The 19,534-nt window shown below is 31.7% G+C and overlaps 1 pseudogene; it reads right to left on the bottom strand.

Annotated features, from left to right (window-relative positions):
- The window catches only part of LOC124371170, a 99,367-nt pseudogene extending 80,999 nt beyond the window's left edge, over window positions 1–18,368 (bottom strand).
- Between the last annotated feature and the right edge of the window lie 1,166 nt (window positions 18,369–19,534).

The raw sequence follows: 19,534 nt of genomic DNA, 5'->3' as shown, positions 1-19,534 counted from the left end.
ACCCATACCAATTTGCTGTAGGTCTTTATTAAAAACTATATCTTCTTTCGGAAAATATAAATAATAGGTAATATGGATTGAATTTATTGGAAAAACACGAAAATCTTTAAATATTTGCAGTTTTGTCCATAATTATTATTAATTGAAATTTGATTAGTCAATAACGTAATTTTGAAACACTAAATGCATAACATTTTAAAATGTTAATAAATTAAAAACTGCTTTCATCTAACGGGTTTTAATCGCATTAGCTGAACACATTTAATGTATGGTTAACATATTTGATTATGAATGCATAAAATAAAATTATGTTTCAAAGGGAAGTGGCCACAGTGGTGTTCTTTGTACCAATTTACCTTTTTTTGAATAAGTGGTAGAACATGGCAGTTGGCTGTTGCGTAGTTTTGTGGATAAGGTGGTCATCGAAAGATAACCAAATCAAGCAACGTTACGTATTCAATCTGCTGACCATTATTTGGAAATCACTCTTAAACAATTGGTCCCGGATTATTTGTTATATTTGGTTTCTACTTCTGTATTGTAGTCATTTATATCTGACTTATAATGAATTAGTGAACGCCTGTTGGTTATGTAGTCTGCAGGCGGATGTGTGCAAGACCTTCTGAAAGTTCTATTTAGAAGATTTTAGAACTAAACTGTGGGTTGGAAAATAGATTTTCATGAAATATTCCTCAAGTTATACTTACCGTTCATTAGCCTGAAAATTACCATAGAATCCTAGACATTCCCAATACAGAATCCAATCCCGTTTTTATTAGTTTTAGAGTTCAGCTACCCACGATGGCTGATTGAAATATTACAAAGTATGAGGATGCGTACCAGACTTTACGGAAGTTGCATGCAAAACTTTAGGTCCACAACTCTTTTTCATTCTCGAGATAAATAGCGGACACACAGAAAATAAGACATCAAAGAAAATCTTTACAGCCACAGAAGACAGTAGAGAAATGTTGGCTTACTGAGTAATAGGCTTCAAAGATGCTCAGCCAAATCCCATGGATAAACTAATACATGCATAATAAAAATCATTAGTAAAACATATAGAAATGAAGTTTCATCCATAATTTAAAGTTTATATGTCAGTATGTTCTCGTGATATTGTGCGTAGACAAAAACTTAAAACTAAAGTTTCGTAATGTTTATCCAATAAAGAGGTAACATTTTTTACAAGTAACAATGAGCACTATTTCTGTATTTTATCTAGATTGATTTTTCAATTTGTAATAAGTGAGCCATAGTGTATTGTGCCATGGTCGTTGCTAACTTTTGTCGTTGCAAGGATGAAACATTACAGACATGGCATTTATGGCTCTTTAAAATATATTTTATATCTGAATTATCTTACTATCATGCAAAAAGAGGCTATTTAATCTTTATCCGCTTAGTAATAATGCAAAATAAAATCCATTATAAAAAATGTTGCGCTTTTGACGGTAGCAATGAAAGGATTTCGAAAGAAAATAATTTAGTGTATTATAAACGTCCTACTGCTAAACAAAGAAATCATCCAAATCTCTTTAAAGGATAGGGTTGTTGCGTATCAAACAGCTTTAAAATCTCTCAAAACTCAATGAGGCTGTTAGTATTTCTGAGACTCCCTGATGCTTCTACTGTGTTAATGAACCCTCCAGGGAAATTAATGTTCTGCTTTCTTCTTTTCTCAGAGACTAACTACTCGTTTAATATACGTCATTGAAATATTCTTTTATATTACCTTCAAGAGACATCGTCATATTATTTTAATGCAAGGTAAGTAAGTGGCAATGACACAGAATTTGTATTAAACAATATTATATAGTTTTTGCGATGGTGATTAGAAAATGGAATTTGTTTAGTAAGATGTTTAGGTAAATGGATATATAGGGTACAAGGTCAATGCCTCAATCTGTTTCTAGCATAAAAAAAACTAAAATTCATAAACCTTATAATTTAAAGTACAACTAACATTGAATCTATGCCAAAGCTGTCCATAAATATTTTAATGTTATTTTCTATATTTCTTAGAGTAGGAGAGACATATCTGTAAAATAAATAATTTCCTTTAAAGTTAAGTATGTTGGCCCTTATAACTGAGGTTGGTGTAATTTTTAAAGTGTCTGAAGAAATAAATGTGACATTTCCGTGAGAACATTAAACTTATAGGTATACAAAGTATACCTGCAGAATTTCTTAAGTTAATTTCACAATAATAATCTTTCACATGAGGTGCCTAGAATAAAAACCCGCCAAGTCCATCTCAACAAATTTTTGGAAAAGTGGAGAAAACTGCCACAAACAGACTAATCATAAGAACTAACTAATTTTTTTGCCAAAAATTACATAATTTTTACTTGCATGTAGTAACAATGTATGATCAAATCCCTACAATAGTTTCATAAAAATTTAGAAAAATATTTTGGATCCGGCGGATTTTGATTCTAAGATTGGGACTTGGTGGGATTTGATACCAAAATAAACTGAAGCTGCAAAGAGGATAAGCTGTAAAATCTTACTTTACTAACGATAAAGTTTACTTTGCGTACTCTTTAGTTAGGTAACAAGCTTAATAAAACAAATTAAAGTAAAAATATTGGTTTTAATTATTGCAAAAAATTGCAAATTCTCGTAAAAATGTAATGTTTTGTTTTTCAAACGTAAGCACAGTCTTTATCGTTTTATTATCACACTATTTCTGTATCAATTTCCTCATCAACAATGATGTTTTCATCTTCTTCATTGTTGTGACCTTCAGCTTCTTGGTTTTCCAAATCGTGATAAACTTTTAGCATCTCGTGGCTTCTCCAGTCTTCTCCAAAGCGCTTTGCAAGCAGTCTGGCAACACCCTTTACCTTTGCAGATTTAAGGCCAATCCCCTTGTTGATGGTTTTTTGGGTTTATGTGAGACATATCTAAATTTGGTTTTGAGACAGATTTTGATGCCCAACCTTCATTTCTATGAAAGACTTCACCCTGGACCAGAATGTTATTTTTCTTCTTGTTCCGTTTTAACATGATCCTTTTTGAGGGGTTGAACTTGAAATGCCATAAGTTCGGTTTTTTTGCACTCTTTCAGATTCAGACTTCCAGTCATTAACCAGGACAGTGACTCCAACCTGATGAACGGTTCCATGTTTCCCCAGAACTTTTTCATACTCTTTTGGCTGAAGAATAGTGTCCTTTTCAAATCCTTCTCAATTAATTCAAACACCCTATCGGGTGGAAGAAATGAGTGTCCAACTACGGGAAATGTGATTTCAATACAAGTGAAATGATCAAGAGCATCAGATATCAGCCATTTTCCAAGCATAGCAATGAGATGTTATTTTTGTTTTGCCCCCCGCACCCATCTGCAAAACACTTCACTTTTGTTTTTCCCTGGAAATCTGCATTCACCAGATGATTGTAAACACAAGAAGAAATTATATTGGCGTTTAATTATTCCCATTTCCATACCTTTTTGTCAGGGGTTTTCTTCCTAGGTACTTTAACAGGGCAGATTGCTAAGTTAGTGCCCACAGCATCCTCCATTTCGAAAGTATGAGAGTGATAATATGGTGTGGTAGTATTTATTAACTATCACAAAATATTATTTAATACACTAATTATTATAAAAATAAAACTGTAATCACAAAAATCCACGTGTTCTCACAAGAGACAGGGTACTCACAATGAGAAAAATAAATCAAGAAAAGTAAACAACTCGCAGAGGATCATGGGTAGTCGCGGAGTAATCACATGACAAAACCAGGCGCTCCTATTGGCCGTTGTGGACTTGGTGGATTTTGAAACTAAAAATGGTGAAACTGAATTTGGGACTTCAACTCAGCCTCAACTTTGACTTCAAAATACAGTAGGATGTGCCGGGATTTGATAAAAAAATAACGGTTGAAATGAATCCAGGAAGGAAAAATCTATAAGAAACAATATCAAACTCAATTTCGAAAAAAATATGGACTTGGCGGGTTTTGATTCTAGGCACCTCACATAATCAATAACCTAACTAAAATTTAATTCATAATTTCTTTGATCAGAATGGAAGACAATACACCTCGTGTTTCTCATATTATCTCAAACAGGACCAGGGGAAACATTTTCCTTTATGCATTCTAATTTACTATAGTTATTAATTTCTTTTATTGATATCCTAAGAGTTCTTGCTTGAACTGCTTATAAATAATAGGAACACAAAAGATAATAAACATTTAAGAAATGAGTTTTATCACTATTCACAAATACCAAAAGTATATTCAAATAAAAATTTTCGTGTTCACACAGTTATTAGGGAGAAACCAGAATGAATTATTAGATAAAAATTTCATCAATCAATTTCAAATCTCAAACACGCATTGCTATGGCTTACATTTTATTATATGTGATTACGTATTTGCAAACCGCAACGTTTAAACTTTATAGGGATCTAAATATGCAAAGATTTCCCAAACAGAGATATCAACAACTTTCCTCTTATATGGGGTAGTAAACTATGCAAAACCATAAGCAACCATATATATATATATATATAATTAATTAAAAAGTTTACTTAAAAGTTAGCAATTGGATCACTTTAAAAAGCTAACCCGGTGTATATATATATATATATATATATATATATATTATATATATATATATATATATATATATGAGCTTTTTAAAGTGATCCAATAGCTAACTTTTTAATTACACGACTTAGCACCACACTTTAAATTTGTAACTTTTAAGTTTGACTCAGGAATACACTTTCAATTTTTTTTTAAAGATTTTCCAATATGGTGGCCAACTTTAAAATATTTTATAGAACATGTATTTTTTTCTAGTTTACTCTAAAAAATAAGACATTTTTGCTATTGGGAGTTTTTCAATATCTCTAATGGTTCAGGAGCTACATGGACTGGAAGTTTTCATCATCAGTGGCATGAACCCTTAAAGCACGTTTAATCAATGTTAGTTTTATGTGTTGTTAGTGTTTTTTATGTGTGTAGTTTGTATGTGTTTTGATATTACACATATTTAACGCTGAGCATTAATCATTTTGCTTTGATATTCATTGAACTTTTCGACTAAATGTTTAGTAAAAAATTATTTGAGATAAAAAAAGATTTCAGAAGCAGCGACTTAGATAGTTAAACATGTTCATGTTAAACAAACACATTTAAAGAATACATATTTTATTGCACACATTTTTAAAAAATTATATTAAACTATTATTATTTAAATAGCAATACCAAACAAAGGACCAGTTTCTAATAGCTTAGTAACTTTACAAGTTCAAATCAAATGTTCGAAGTGCCACCCTTCTGTCTCAATTCATTTTCTGAGTCGTTGCCCATGCACTCTTTCTACCCTGATTTAAAACGTCTTCGCCAATTGAGCTGCACTCGTTGCGTATCCTTTCACGCATGTCTTCAGGAGTTGTAGGGTACGTGCGGTACACCTTATCCTTATCCTGTGGGGAACCATAAAGGTTAATCTTTTTTACAGAATGTTTTCCTGGTCGAAGAGTCACTTCTATTTCAAAAGTAATCGTATATATCGTTATAGACAACATAGTAAAATCTGTGGAACACAAACATGGAACTTCTAACGGTTTAATAAGAAATTTCGATCGATAGTACAGATCATGTAGTTACATAACAGTCTTTTAAATTAAACAATTGCACAACTATAGTCACGTAAATTAATGCAGCATTCTTATCTGAGTTTGAAGTAAATAATTTTTCATAAACATTACAGCAATTTCAAATATGGTTTGTTTATGCTCATCTACCGATGGTGTGATGTATTTTCAATAAAACATACAGAAGGTATCCGAATTTTGGAATGAAAACCATTTCAGTTAACTGGAATTCACCTGAGAATATATTGTTTAATAAGAATTGGCGTTCTGCATATAGTATTATTTAGATTAATATTTTAATGTGTTACAATATGTTGTCTAATACAAGATCAATGTACAAATAATTACAATAAGTGTTACTACTATAATTAGCAAAATAATATGAACCCAAACATTAAACATAGACAGAGGAATTTGGCAGAGATTCCTTATCACGTCCGTTATCAGATTGACACCACACACAGATATGTAGACATCAAGTGAATCCGACTTTATATCTCAATACAGCCGTACCGTCAAATTTTCACAGACATGAAATTCTGTTTGATAATATATACACAGTTTTGTTAAAAATACTGCAGTGAATGAACATTACTAATATTTGAATTTACTTCACTTTATTATGTCTTAAATCATTAAAAGATTTAAGAGATAGCATTTGTATACTTACAAGGTACTTCCTAAAAATAAACTTTTTTTAAATCTCTAGAGACCATAATATATAGCCACTTATCTACATAATACGGTATTGAAATTTATTAGCGTAAATACTATAAATAGTTTGAAGGAAATATTTAAAGAGAAGAAAAACAAAATTAAGGAGTGGTGTATTTTAAGGATCAAAATGTCTACCTACAAAACAACCTAACACATTACTAGCAGATTTCTTTACGAACTGTTATGAAATAAAGAAGGAAAAATAGGCAACTGTTAGGAAAAGTCCATCTAAAGGCATCAGTGCTGTTGAAGGGGCATCAAGAGGGAGGAGGTAGGTCAAACGTCAGTTCCTTCTGTAGTCAGCCGTGATAATTGCCTCGGCCTCCTCCGCGCGCTAATAAGATACAGCCATTCGAGCGTTTCTTACATGTAAGTATTGAAGGTGAGGTGAATATTTGGTTGTCTGGAAAGTATTTACAGATATTTCTATACACAAGATGGGATATATAAAGAGAATTTGTAGATGAGAAGGATTTACTGATTTGCATTGATGCGACTCCAATATTCCGTGAATATCGTGTGTTATGAGAATGTGAAGTTGTAGAGGAAATTGTATAAAAATGTTTATAAATGTGAACAAGAAGTGTTTTAATGAAGATTTCTCGAATTGATAAAATGGCAGTTTTTGATATAAAGTGTCAGTTGGGTATCTTCTAGATTTTTTTAAACCGGCTTTTAAAATTGCCTTCTGAACCACTTGCAGTGGCTGTAAAAGAGTTTTATATGCTCCATCCCAGGCTATTATTCCAAACGAGAACAACGATTGGGCATAGGCAAAGTAACCAAGTTTGATTTCTTTTTCATTTAAAATTTCACTTAAATGTTTCCTTGCTCTATTTTTTACATATTCAACATGTGCAGACCATTTTAAACGCTTGTCAAAGGAGACACCCAAATATTTATAAGACGATACATTTTCAATAGTTTCACACGAATAAAGATCATTGTTGTAACTGCTACAATTATGAACCACGAGGTCGCAGAGGGAATAGTCTGTGGTATCTCGGAGAGAGATGGGCATAAACTTAGTCTTTGATGTATTTAATGAAAGAGTGTTTTGGTCAAACCATTTTTTAAGACCATGAGGTCATGTAGAGCGTTAGAACATGCATCACCCCAATCGCTACCTCTTATTAAAATTAACTTATCATCAGAAAATAAAACAGGATTGCCATATAAGTTCAATTTAGAGATATTAATATAAATAAAAAACAGAATTGGACCGAGCGTACTGCCCTGAACCACCCCTTAGTCCACCGGAAGCGCGTCGCTCTCGGTCCCACAGAACACGGTCTGTAGCCTACTTGTAAGGTACGTTGAGAATCATGAAAGCGCATTACCCCGAACTCCAGTGGTCTCCAATTTAAGGAGCAGCCTATTTCTATCAATGATGTCAAAGGCCTTCCTCAAATCAAGAAATATTAAAATAATCCGCAAGTTGTTAGATATAGCATCATTGATTTGTCTGTTGACATCAAAAAGAGCATCATAAATGTTCCTGTCCTCTCTGAACCCATACTGACACTCGCACAAGATTTGATTGTTAGAAAATAGGCAACTAATTGTTCTTTAACTATACGCTCAAGGATCTTGGAGAATACACTCAAAAAAGCTGATGGGACGGAAATTATTTTTATCTAAGAAGCTATCTCCTTTATGCAAGGGAATGACCTATTATCTGGGAAAACATATCAGCCGAGACACCGTCTCGTCCAGGGGCGGATCCCCCACTCAGTCCAGTCGCGTCAGTGTTCAGTAACAGTGTTCAATGTGAACACGTTGGTCTGTCTGTAATCCGCATCACTCAAAACCGGGTCCCCACTTGAATTGATGGCACTAGCCAGATGTGTCCAACCGCGGAGAAAAAGGAGTTAAAATCATTAGCTACTTCATTACACAAACCATGAGATATATACGGAGTATCCCGTAAAACTTTATGGATCGGAAAAGAATCTCTCTTCTTAATTTTACCTGCAAGCTCATTTACGATAGACCAGAACATTTTGCGGTTGTTTTGATAATTTTCAAGTTTAGTTCTGTAATATAGTTTTTTTTGATTGTTTAAGAGATTTACTTCAATCGTGTCTGAATGTACGAAAAAATTGATAAAGATCATTATTAGAGGGTTGTTTTTTTTAATTTTTTACTTATTTTGTCTCTAATGCGAATCGAGTGTGTGGAATAGTTACTTAAAGGTTTTGAGGAAGTTTTAATAAGATCAGATATTGCATTTTCAAATTGTTTAGCGCATATTGTGATATCCTGGCAACTCAAAACAGGTTCCCAGTTCAAGTGAGCGAGATTACGGCCGAGCAGATGCTTATCAGTGTAATATTGTGTAGTTGAGTCGTCAGTAAGGTTGTCATTGTGAGGCGATTTGGTTATTGCCTTCTCCTTGGTTGTTTGTTAATAGTTAGTAGTTCTAAGATTGATCCAAACATTTTAACATTTCCATAAGGCATACATAACGATTCTTGCTCCTCTCAAAACTCTTGAAGCTTAAGTGATTACATGATAGAAAACACTTTAAACTGTACAAAAATAATAATATGACATAATTATTAAATTTATAAGATATAATAATATTAGAATAACGATTATAAAAAAAGAAAAATGCAAATACTTGTCGGACTATTGTGTTGACATACATTTGAAAGACAATGCGATTTAAAACAAATTATGAGAAATTAAAACAATTCAATTCTGCAATTTTATATCATACGTACATTCTTTAATGCACTATACAGTTATTATATCTGTCCAAAAGTAGTGTTCAAGGGTTTACATGCTCAAGTGAGAAGAACGACCGAACAAAACAATATATGAGGCTCTGTTATTATGTCATTTTAAGGGTTGAGACGCTTTCCTCAGACAATCAACTGCGAGACAAACAAACACAAGAAACAACCTTAATATCTGACGTCACTCTACACTAGAATGTCGTCTCCCACTCTAAGTGACTGAACACTGAACATAAGAGCTGTTATTTTTCCTCGGTTTGTTCTAAGAACAATAAGTCTTCTTATTCTTCTTCCTAAAATTATGTCTTCAGTTATTGTCTTGTAAACAGCTGCGGCTCTTCTAAGTATAAAATCAGCCAAAATAAGTCCTCATAGAAACCTTGAGAGATACACAAACTAATAATACAATTAAATATGTAGGCTAGTAGATAAAGAAAATTTAATCTATTCATAGTCAGGATTTAGAAATTTTTATCTATCTCTTACCACATCTTTCAATTCCAAAGAGAGAGGGAGGGTAACCCGTCATCTCGTAATGTCAGGAATGACGTCACTGGGTTTAAGTTTTTGAAATATCAACATCAGTAAGTGTTGCAGATATCCGCTTAAAATATTCATAAAGTTATACAAGCTAGTTAAGTATGATGTTTGTTTTAATTCTTAGCAGTAGTGGACAGCTCGCTTCAAGTGGCTGTATTAAGGTATTTCTTGCCTCTCCTACATTAACATAGGAGAGCCTATGTTAATTTAGGCTACTTTTATGTGTTTATTTTAGGCTACCTTGATATACTGCCTCTCAAAAACTACATTTTTTATTATGCTTATATTTGGGAAGTAAACCTTATTTTTACCGAATGAGTTTTTGTCCCTTTGAAAGTTTCCTTTTATAAAAAAACATTTGAAAGTATGTTTATATATAAGAACATTTTCAAAACATCAATAATATCTTCTTATTTTTATAATATTAAAATACAAAATAATTACTAAACAACTAGTAGAAACTTAGAAGTTCCATAGCTTGAAAACTGCATACAAAAATATGCATTATGTATTAAATAGTTAACTTTCGGAGACTGAGAAAATGTTAAAGCAATTACCTTTATACACAAATTCAAAGTATAAAAAATACATGTTTTTTACTTACTGAATTTGTACTGATATATAATAGTTTTAATCCGAAATGAAAATATATTTATAAAAATAAGTAGATTGTTCATGATTTTTAAGGTACGCAAATATTTCGCTATTCGGTTACTTCGTTGAGTAGGTAAAATAGAAAGTACTATATTTTTCATTTTCTGTGTAAAGATTTTTTGTTGCAGAAAGCTAGCGTTTTAATAGTTATTGTACATGTTTTAAGTTTTATACTCACTTTTATTAGCTATCTGAAGTTCTTTATTTCCAAAACTTTCATATTTGACCGACATACAAAATAGCATAGTATAATATTAGTAATACTAAGTATGTGTATCGTCGAGTAAGGAGTGTAAACATTTTATACTATTCACCGTAAAATATGGACATGACTTATATAAATAATTAAATTTGTTTATTCTTGCAACAGGTATGAGTGTAATCTAAACTGGAATGATTATAAAATCAATTTGAAATTGCAAGATGTAATTGTTTTTATATTCAATTGAGTACGTACATATATTTTGCAGTTGGTTTTTATCATATCATTGTTTTGATGATATTTACATCACTGCAGATATATCCGAAGAAGATCCTACCTAAACATACAAAAAATCTACTTTAGTCCCCTGCATAAATGTTGCTAAAAGGACAGTTTTAAAAGTCAATCTATTATATATTCACAACCTGAGTGACAACTAACTGATGGCTCTTCCATGTTTTGAATCTGCTGCTAACTGATGGACCATTAAATATCGAATGAAGCTTTTAGATAAAAAAAATTATATTGATATTGTAGCTTGTTGTTTTGTATTGTAACGCAGTTTAGTGCATTTTAGGTTTATTTTTATTACATTTGGAATTTTTATAAGATAATTACTAATTTAAATAATCACTTGATATTACTGAAAAAACATCTATTGTGCGTTGATAGATAGGGTAGTTTAATCAAGACACCATTTGGATAATTTAAATATGAAAAACATCAATAAAATTGAGGGAGAATTATAAGTACATTTTTTATTTAAAAATTATGTATTTAGGTTTATTTAATGAACACCATTTTCAATATTACGTTTAACTCCAATTTTTGTAGTAGAATATCTTGAGTCAATAATTTTGTTTCATACATTCCTTCTACATTACAAAGGTTCAGTTATTAAGGTACTATCGTGAATAACATGCCAGTTATGTTTTGGACGAACACACGTTTGATACATTACCTTGAATAGGTTTGATTATTTCTATATTTGCATTATCATAAGTGAGTAAAGACAATTAGTATAGCATATATCGCATGAATTATTATTAAGATTGTCTAATGCATATAGTTAAAAAAATGTTTAGATATATTTAAGTAGATAATCATGTCCATTAATATAAGCCAGTATTCAGACTATTCAAAACAATAGAAGACCTTCATTGAATTTTAATAAATAAATTACCGTAATACGTAACAATAATTAAATTAAGGGGCAAATCTAATTATAAAATAAGTCTCATAAGCTGTAATATAAATTATAATAAAACGAACATTAATTCTTTTAGTTTACTCCAGGTTGCACTACTGGTGGTTCATTTGTAAGCTGGTTTTCCATGAGCTTAATAAAGGCATTTAACTAAAAAACGAAATTTCGCTGGTTTTTATGGAGATCGAAATGAAAGGGCATCGAGAGTTAAAAATAACTTTTTTGTCTCAATTGCTCAAAAAAGTCTATTTTTCGTTGCTTTTAAAGCTTTAAAATCGAACGACAGAAAATTAATAATAGTTATATTGCTATTAACTAGACATTTTTAGAGTTTGTGTACGGCCAGTTGACGCAGGTTTAATCATTTAATTGCCCTCCTAATGTTTAGTGATGAGACGAAAAATGTGATTTGAGACAAAAATTATCATTTCATATTTTGTCATTGTATTATGACAGCGTGACCATATGTTTCATTAATTAAACCAGCTTTCTCGATTTGTTAACATTTATAGAGTGAAAACATAAGAAAAGGTACAAAACTTCTTATTTCAGCTTCGTAGCCACAAGGGAAACCTAATTAATAATATAAACTTTTTATATAAAACCTTTATATATATATATATATATAAACTATATAATACAAACTTTATATATATATTTATATATATATATATAATTAACTAGTTGAATTCAATTTTTTAAAATACCATAGGACCCTATCGTATTACATCAAGTCACTAAACAACCAATTACTAACTCTGATTTTTTGATTTTGTCTAAAATGGCTTAATATACTTTGAGTGTTATTGAAATCGTATGTGCTATTCCATCAAAAACACGGAATAATGCACAGAAATCGCGGGTGAAAATGCGGGTATGTGCTAGTATTTATATATTAAATCAAAATGCTAGTCTATGTTCATGAACATGACCACCTACTTAATTTATTATAACCGAATAACTTTCTTAAATAATAACAATGTGCATTATTCAACCTTGAAAATGATGTATGTGATATATGCCATAACATTGTCTTTACGTACGCGTATTTATGATAATGTTTCATAAGGAATAATTAAAGATATAGAAAAAATGGAATCAATTCCAGGTAATGTATTACAGAATTTTTTTGCTAAAAAGAAAAGTACCGTAATGGTGAAACTTAATAATTTAGAAGGACTGTCTGAAACAAAACTACTTTTGTACTCCAAGGCATGTCAGGATGTTATCAGAGCAAGATAAGGTTAAATGGGGAAACATAATGTTACTGATGTAATGCAGCTGCCAAAGAAATAGAGAAGTTTCCTTTGATTGTTCTAGAATACTTTTCTCGCTTAACAAATATAAAAATGATTTGTCACTATCATAATTACAAGTCTCGTTTATCATTGTGTTATGGTGTTTATTCCATATAAATAAATTATAAAGTATTCCTGCAAAACTCATGTTTGGGTTTTTTCAGCACGGTGAATTACATTAATAGGCTCTTTAAATTAATAATACTTGTTTGCTATAATACAACTTTATATTCTTAGACGGTATTTTTCGCAACTTTAGAAACCAGTAAGCCGAGCTTTTCTTTATAGGAATAAGCTTCTTGAATAGGCCTGGATATTAACCAAGGACCCTAATAATGTCCATGTAAAATGTTAGTAATATCCAGTAGGTTTTACGTGATTGAGTAGCATACGCATGAACACAAAGACATGCAGATTTACATTGTATATAATAGTATAGATTAAGCTCTAAAGGCGGTGTTGCGTGGTGGAAATTATGTGAGGAATTCTACTAATCTCTAACTACATATTTTTCATATTACAATTATTCCGTTTTCATCGTCTTCTAGTCACCCTCTTCAGATAACTATTCTCTTGATCCATTCTCCACAGTGATTTAATTACTTCCGAGTTTAATGATCAAAATTGATGGCAGATACTCTAGTTCTCACGGCATGTAATATAAGCTCCATTCCCATGATCCTTACACAACATTAAAAAATCATAGAACAATTTAACTGTTACTCACCATATTTTTATGTACCGTTTGAATCGTTAGAAGATATTCTATGGATCAACACGGAAAAGATATCAGAGACTGTGTTTTATCTTACTTATGCTTCAGATCAATTCGCCGTTCAATTAAAGGTCGCGTGTGAAGTTGGAGGTCACACTGTTATTTTTGGACGCTATGTGGGACATGTCATTAAACAAAGAGATCAATTCAAGCACGTAGATTGAGATTAGTAAATTATACATTCTCTGATATAAACCATTTATACAGTTTAAGTTAACGTTTACTCTTCGTGTTACATTTCCAAATCGTGATGATTTCTTTGGAAGTCACATGGATCCTGACTGGAAGTCACATGGAAATTGTTCGGAAGATGGACCTAGAAGTTTGCTTTGATGGATTTTATCCTATCACTATCTCCATCATGCACATAAAGTACACTTACATAGATTTTTGCTTTGGGAAAACACCTCTTTTGAAGTTCATGTAAAAGTTCTTCCTTCAGTAGTGAAATATGATGAAGTGCAGGTGTGGGAGTTTCTTCAAATTACCATGAAGTCTGTTTCAAATGTTAATAATAATCCAACAATAAAAATAAGTATGTTTCCGTTTAATATAGTTTTCACACGTAAAGCAAAAATATATGTATCTCGATACAGTGTATACTAAACTTCTCATATAATAGTCACGAGGAAATATTCTATGATTTTATTCTATCTATTAATCTATTAAAAAACCAAAGGTTCGTGTAAGGTACATCTCGATGTGCTCTGTAATAAAAGCAGTTACTTCGGCATTGACACATGTCTTATTCTAACAAACATTTCATCAGATTAATGACGGTAAATTTGTGCTTAAAAAACTTCGATAGTTTATTTAAAGTACGTAAAAATAAGTAGATATTTAACTTGTCTGTTTTTTTTTTGTAGATGCAGGTGAACAATAACGTACAATATATATATATATATATATATATATATATATATATATATACATGTGTGTGTATGTATGTATAAAATATAAAGAATATTTCCCTATAGTTCTTAAAATATGTATAATAATTGTTAAAAGTTGAAAATTACTAGGAATATTTAAGGTCAAATTACGAGAAAAATATAACAATGGTTTAGAACATATGTAATAGAATGAGGTTAATATTATTAAAAAGTTTATAAAAATCATTAATTGAAAATTGGGGAAAAGATGTAGTATTTGGTTATAGGAGTGACAAAATAAGCCTTTGGGAAAAAGTCACTTACCAAACACACCAACTCCGAGCAAGGCCATTTAACAGGCACTCGCGGTTTGAAGCCATAACTCCGTGGCTCAGTAATGGCGGGTAAATTGTTTTACAGCTCCAGAAACTTTGTGCCTTTCGTGGAAAACTGTTGTATTGTTTGCAGCTACAACCCCGCTACCGCTGGACGTAGCTCAGTATTGTCGGGTAATTGTTTTACAGCTCCAGAAACTTTGTGCCTTTCGTGGAAACTGTTGTATTGTTTGCAGCTACAACCCCGCTACCGCTGGACGTAGCTCAGTATTGTCGGGTAATTGTTTTACAGCTCCAGAAACTTTGTGCTTTTCGTAGAAACTGTTGTATTGTTTGCAGCTACAACCCCGCTACCGCTGGACGTAGCTCAGTATTGTCGGGTAATTGTTTTACAGCTTCAGAAACTTTGTGCCTTTCGTGGAAACTGTTGTATTATTTGGAGCTATAACTCCGCCACCGCTGGACGTAGCTCAGTATTGGCGGGTAATTGATTTACAGCTTCCTACAGCTTATTGTTTTACAGTTCTACTAATTATATGCCTTACGTTGTATGTACTTTATTTCATTATTTGGAAAACAGGCTGTTTGAATAAATAATCATGTTTGAAATTTGAAATACGTCAAAAGTCATATTGGTGAAAGCATTTGATTGACTAAATGAAAAAAAATTAATATATATTGAACATATTGGTAATACTTATAAAATAAGTTTGTAATTTTAACTGTTAAATATTATAATCACGTAATTAATAATCAGCAGTTAACAAAACATTGATAGTTGATAAGTGTACTTAATGGGTTGGCGCTAATCAATACTTTAAGTCTAGTCGTTATTATTTATCCTATCGGAATGCATTCCATATCAAAATGTTTATCTGAAAAGTATCCCTATTCTTATTATTTTTTATGATTCTTAAAATCTCCTGTTTAAAAAATTATTACGACCTTTATTTTAAATTACGAGATTATACTTTTAACTAAAATTTTTTAAACATTCTTAATTAGCCTAACAGTTTTGTAAAGTGTGAATGTTACGTGTTTTTATATATACAATTGTCTTTATATATATACATATATAATCTGAAACACACACACACACACACACACACACACACACACACACACATACATACAAATATATATATATATATATATATATATATATATATGTTAGAGAGATCCGGGTTCGAGTCCCGGCGGAGCAGGTACTTTTTGTGATTCAATGTTGATTGAAATTAAATTATATATAAGTATATTATATAAGTAAATTTAGTAATATTATTCTCGATTGTTGGGCATAACATTTATATTTCAACATACCGGGGGAGTGAGGTTATATATTCTCATATATCAACCAAAGTAAATTGCAAACATTGTACCACGTGTTTCCCTGTTTTCACAAGCCATGCGTGGAATCGTGTGTCCATTCTAATATAGAAGATATTGCATAGTAAAGTTAAGAATTGCTTGTGAAACAATCTTTTCAATTTTTAACCAAAGCGAATTGCAAACAATGTCTCTCGTGTTTTTCTATTATCACGAGGCATGTGTGAATTCATATGTTTATTCTAATAGAAGATATTGCACAGCAAAGTTATGCATTGCTTATGAACAATCTTCTCAGTTACCAACCAAAGTGAATTACAAACAGAGTCTCACGTGTGTTTCTGTTTTCACGAGATGTGTAAGATCGGTATTCATACAATATTACATAACTCGCGAGAGAAATATTTTTCTGGGAAACTCTCCTCTGACTGTATCTGCAACTATAAGTATGCGTTATTTCTTTATTCCTATGTGCCTCAGATATATTGTCGAACGTTTCACAATACGTAGTAATTTAATAACAAGATGTTATAGTACACCATGCCACGTGTGCCGAACCAGGCTGTGCTGAGGTCTCATGCAAAGTATCACGATTATGCTTATTTCATTCTCGAGACAGTTTCATGTTCTGGAGACAGATAGACAGACAAAAAATCATATTTAAAATCACCCAGACAGGCAAAAGAGAAATTGGGTCAAACCTGTCATAGTCCTATGCTTCAAGTAGTTAAGTTCAACCAAATTCATGATTGTATATCCACCATCGTAAAACTTTTGTCTATATAGAAATGAAGTTTCATGCTAAAGTCTAAAGTGAAATCTTTCTCGCCAGATGATAAATTTATATTTCTGTTCATTCTGGCATATAAAAGTTCCTCTGAGCTTCTGAGACGCAAGAGTGTACTGAAACTTATTATAATTTTCACATTAACTTTCTACTCAAATTGTTTATCATTTTTCTCTATGTATACAAATTGCACATTATTTTCTATATGTGTAAAAATAATGTGATTGTATCCATTTTATTTACAGGTCTATTTATTCTGCATTTTCTCGGAGCCGTTGTAGTTACCTACGTAAAAAAACGTAAAAAAAATAAACGTAAAAATATTTGTTAATGAGGTGTTATGCACCATTGTCGAACTTAGTATTGCTAATATATAAATGAAGCTTGAAATCCCAACATGTCAAATCTATAAATAAGTTCGTTTTTAACATATCCTGTAGAAGGACGGACAGATAGGAATGAAAATTTTCCATCTCCGCAATTTATAAGCTTTCAGTGAAACTTTTTTCATCCTTGGAAAACTAATAATTCAATAGATCACATATAACTTGCATAGTAACAATAAATATTAATGTTTGCTCTATCTATATAAATTTATTGTACATTTGTACGTGCAAAGGTTGGAGACTATTAATAGCTGACGGTGTGTCTGATATGAAATCTTTTATAGTAGACTATTGAAGTAGCACAAAGATTTGTGTTTTACACAACTTGTTTACTGAGTGTTGCCATAGCAACACTCCTATCCCATAAGGTAGGAAAGACTAGCACGAATATTTTCTAAGATTAGGCTAAATCTGTATGCGCTTATCTTCACACCTATGATAACCTGGCAGGTCCATTTGATAAAAGTCACCAAAAAAGGAAAAATTTTGAGATTTCATGTGATGCTGTCATCCCGAACGGAAGATGCTTGTACTATTATTAGTGTATTAGTTATGATGTTTGTACAACACAGGCGGCATGATGAGTCCCTATTGGTTAGCGTATAATTAGGATTCGAAGCACTTTCAAAAATAAATTATGTTACTATACAAGATTCAATACTTTTTTTAGGGCAAGATGTTAAGAAAACTCTCATTGCACTTACCTGTAAAAGGACCGTTAGACTTGCTTCCAGAGTGACCGTGTAGTCAGGATGCGTGAGGTAGTGGGAAGAAGCCGTATCCTGTCGAGAACCCATGAGGTATGTCATAGTGAGGTATGTCTTAGTGATGTCGCCTTGACCCCCAATATCTATCAATACCTCGACATCCACGGGCTTACCCGGATATAAGTGATACCCGTATGCTGTATCCATTTTAATAAAAAACGCTTAACTCAGTTGATTACATGACTTTCGACAAAACAAGTGTTATATGAAAGTCACAACAATATGATTGTGCTATTTGAAAATCACAAGAGGAAGAAACCGAAATGTGGGGTCTTTACGTCTCCACCGCTGGCCATGGAATTGGTAAATAACGATGACAAATAAACTCAATTCTGTAGCATGCCACTGTAAACTGTGGGGCTTGTGTTTTAGCGGTGTGAAAATCAAGGGCTCCCAGTTACGAATGTAGCGAACGAGACGTCTGTACATCTTCCAACATCCTTCCCTCAGTCGCAGCCACGATCACATTATGTCAAAACTCATATAATTTACTCTCCTATATAATCTGTTATACATGGCTATATATACTGATGTTACACAAGAACAAAAGCTTACAAAGCTAGTAATAATCAGCTTATAAAAAATTCCGGGATTTTGTGGTATTACATTCCAAGTTCGATTTGAAAAGAAACAACTAATCGTATATGTATCCAAACATCAAATTGAATCTGTAACGGTAACCAATTCAATATGTTAGCTGAAACAAAAAAAAAACTGTTTGGTCTTGAATCGGGTTTTGGGCATATAAAAATAAACTTGATGCAATTTTGATAACGAGAGAAATTACCATAACAACGAGCGTACTCATACAGTAAGTTCACCTTATTTGGGAGGGGATTTTAAACCGTCTGATCTGACATAAAAAAGTATCTTTGTTCATTTGTTTACTTTAATTGACCAACGGGTAAAGCTATAGTGGGTGGATCCGTGGATAAAACAAAATCCTATTATTTATTTATTTATTTTTATTTATTTCTAAATATTATTTTTTTATTTATTTAGTTAGTAATACAAGCAAAATAAGTAATTTGGTGGATTACTGGATTGTTAAACTAAGAATATAGTAAATTAAATAAATATCCTTATCAATTAATCTACACGATTTTAACGTTTGCACTCCAAGTAAGCATACATGGTTTTGAACTCTACTTATTTTCAGATTTTTAAACAAAACTTTTGTGACTATCTAGTATACAAGAGGTATTTTAAAATACCTTTCATGGTTATAAGTGACTTTTTTGTACTTTTTAAGTTGTAATCAATCTGAATCTTCTTAACTTGAAAAATTCTTCATGCCTTGTTTTATTTATTAC

Source organism: Homalodisca vitripennis, unplaced genomic scaffold (genome assembly GCF_021130785.1).
Source record: "Homalodisca vitripennis isolate AUS2020 unplaced genomic scaffold, UT_GWSS_2.1 ScUCBcl_993;HRSCAF=4032, whole genome shotgun sequence".
NCBI lineage: Eukaryota > Metazoa > Arthropoda > Insecta > Hemiptera > Cicadellidae > Homalodisca > Homalodisca vitripennis.
Note: the sequence above shows the minus strand (reverse complement) of the source record. Positions and strands in the feature narration are given on the sequence as shown.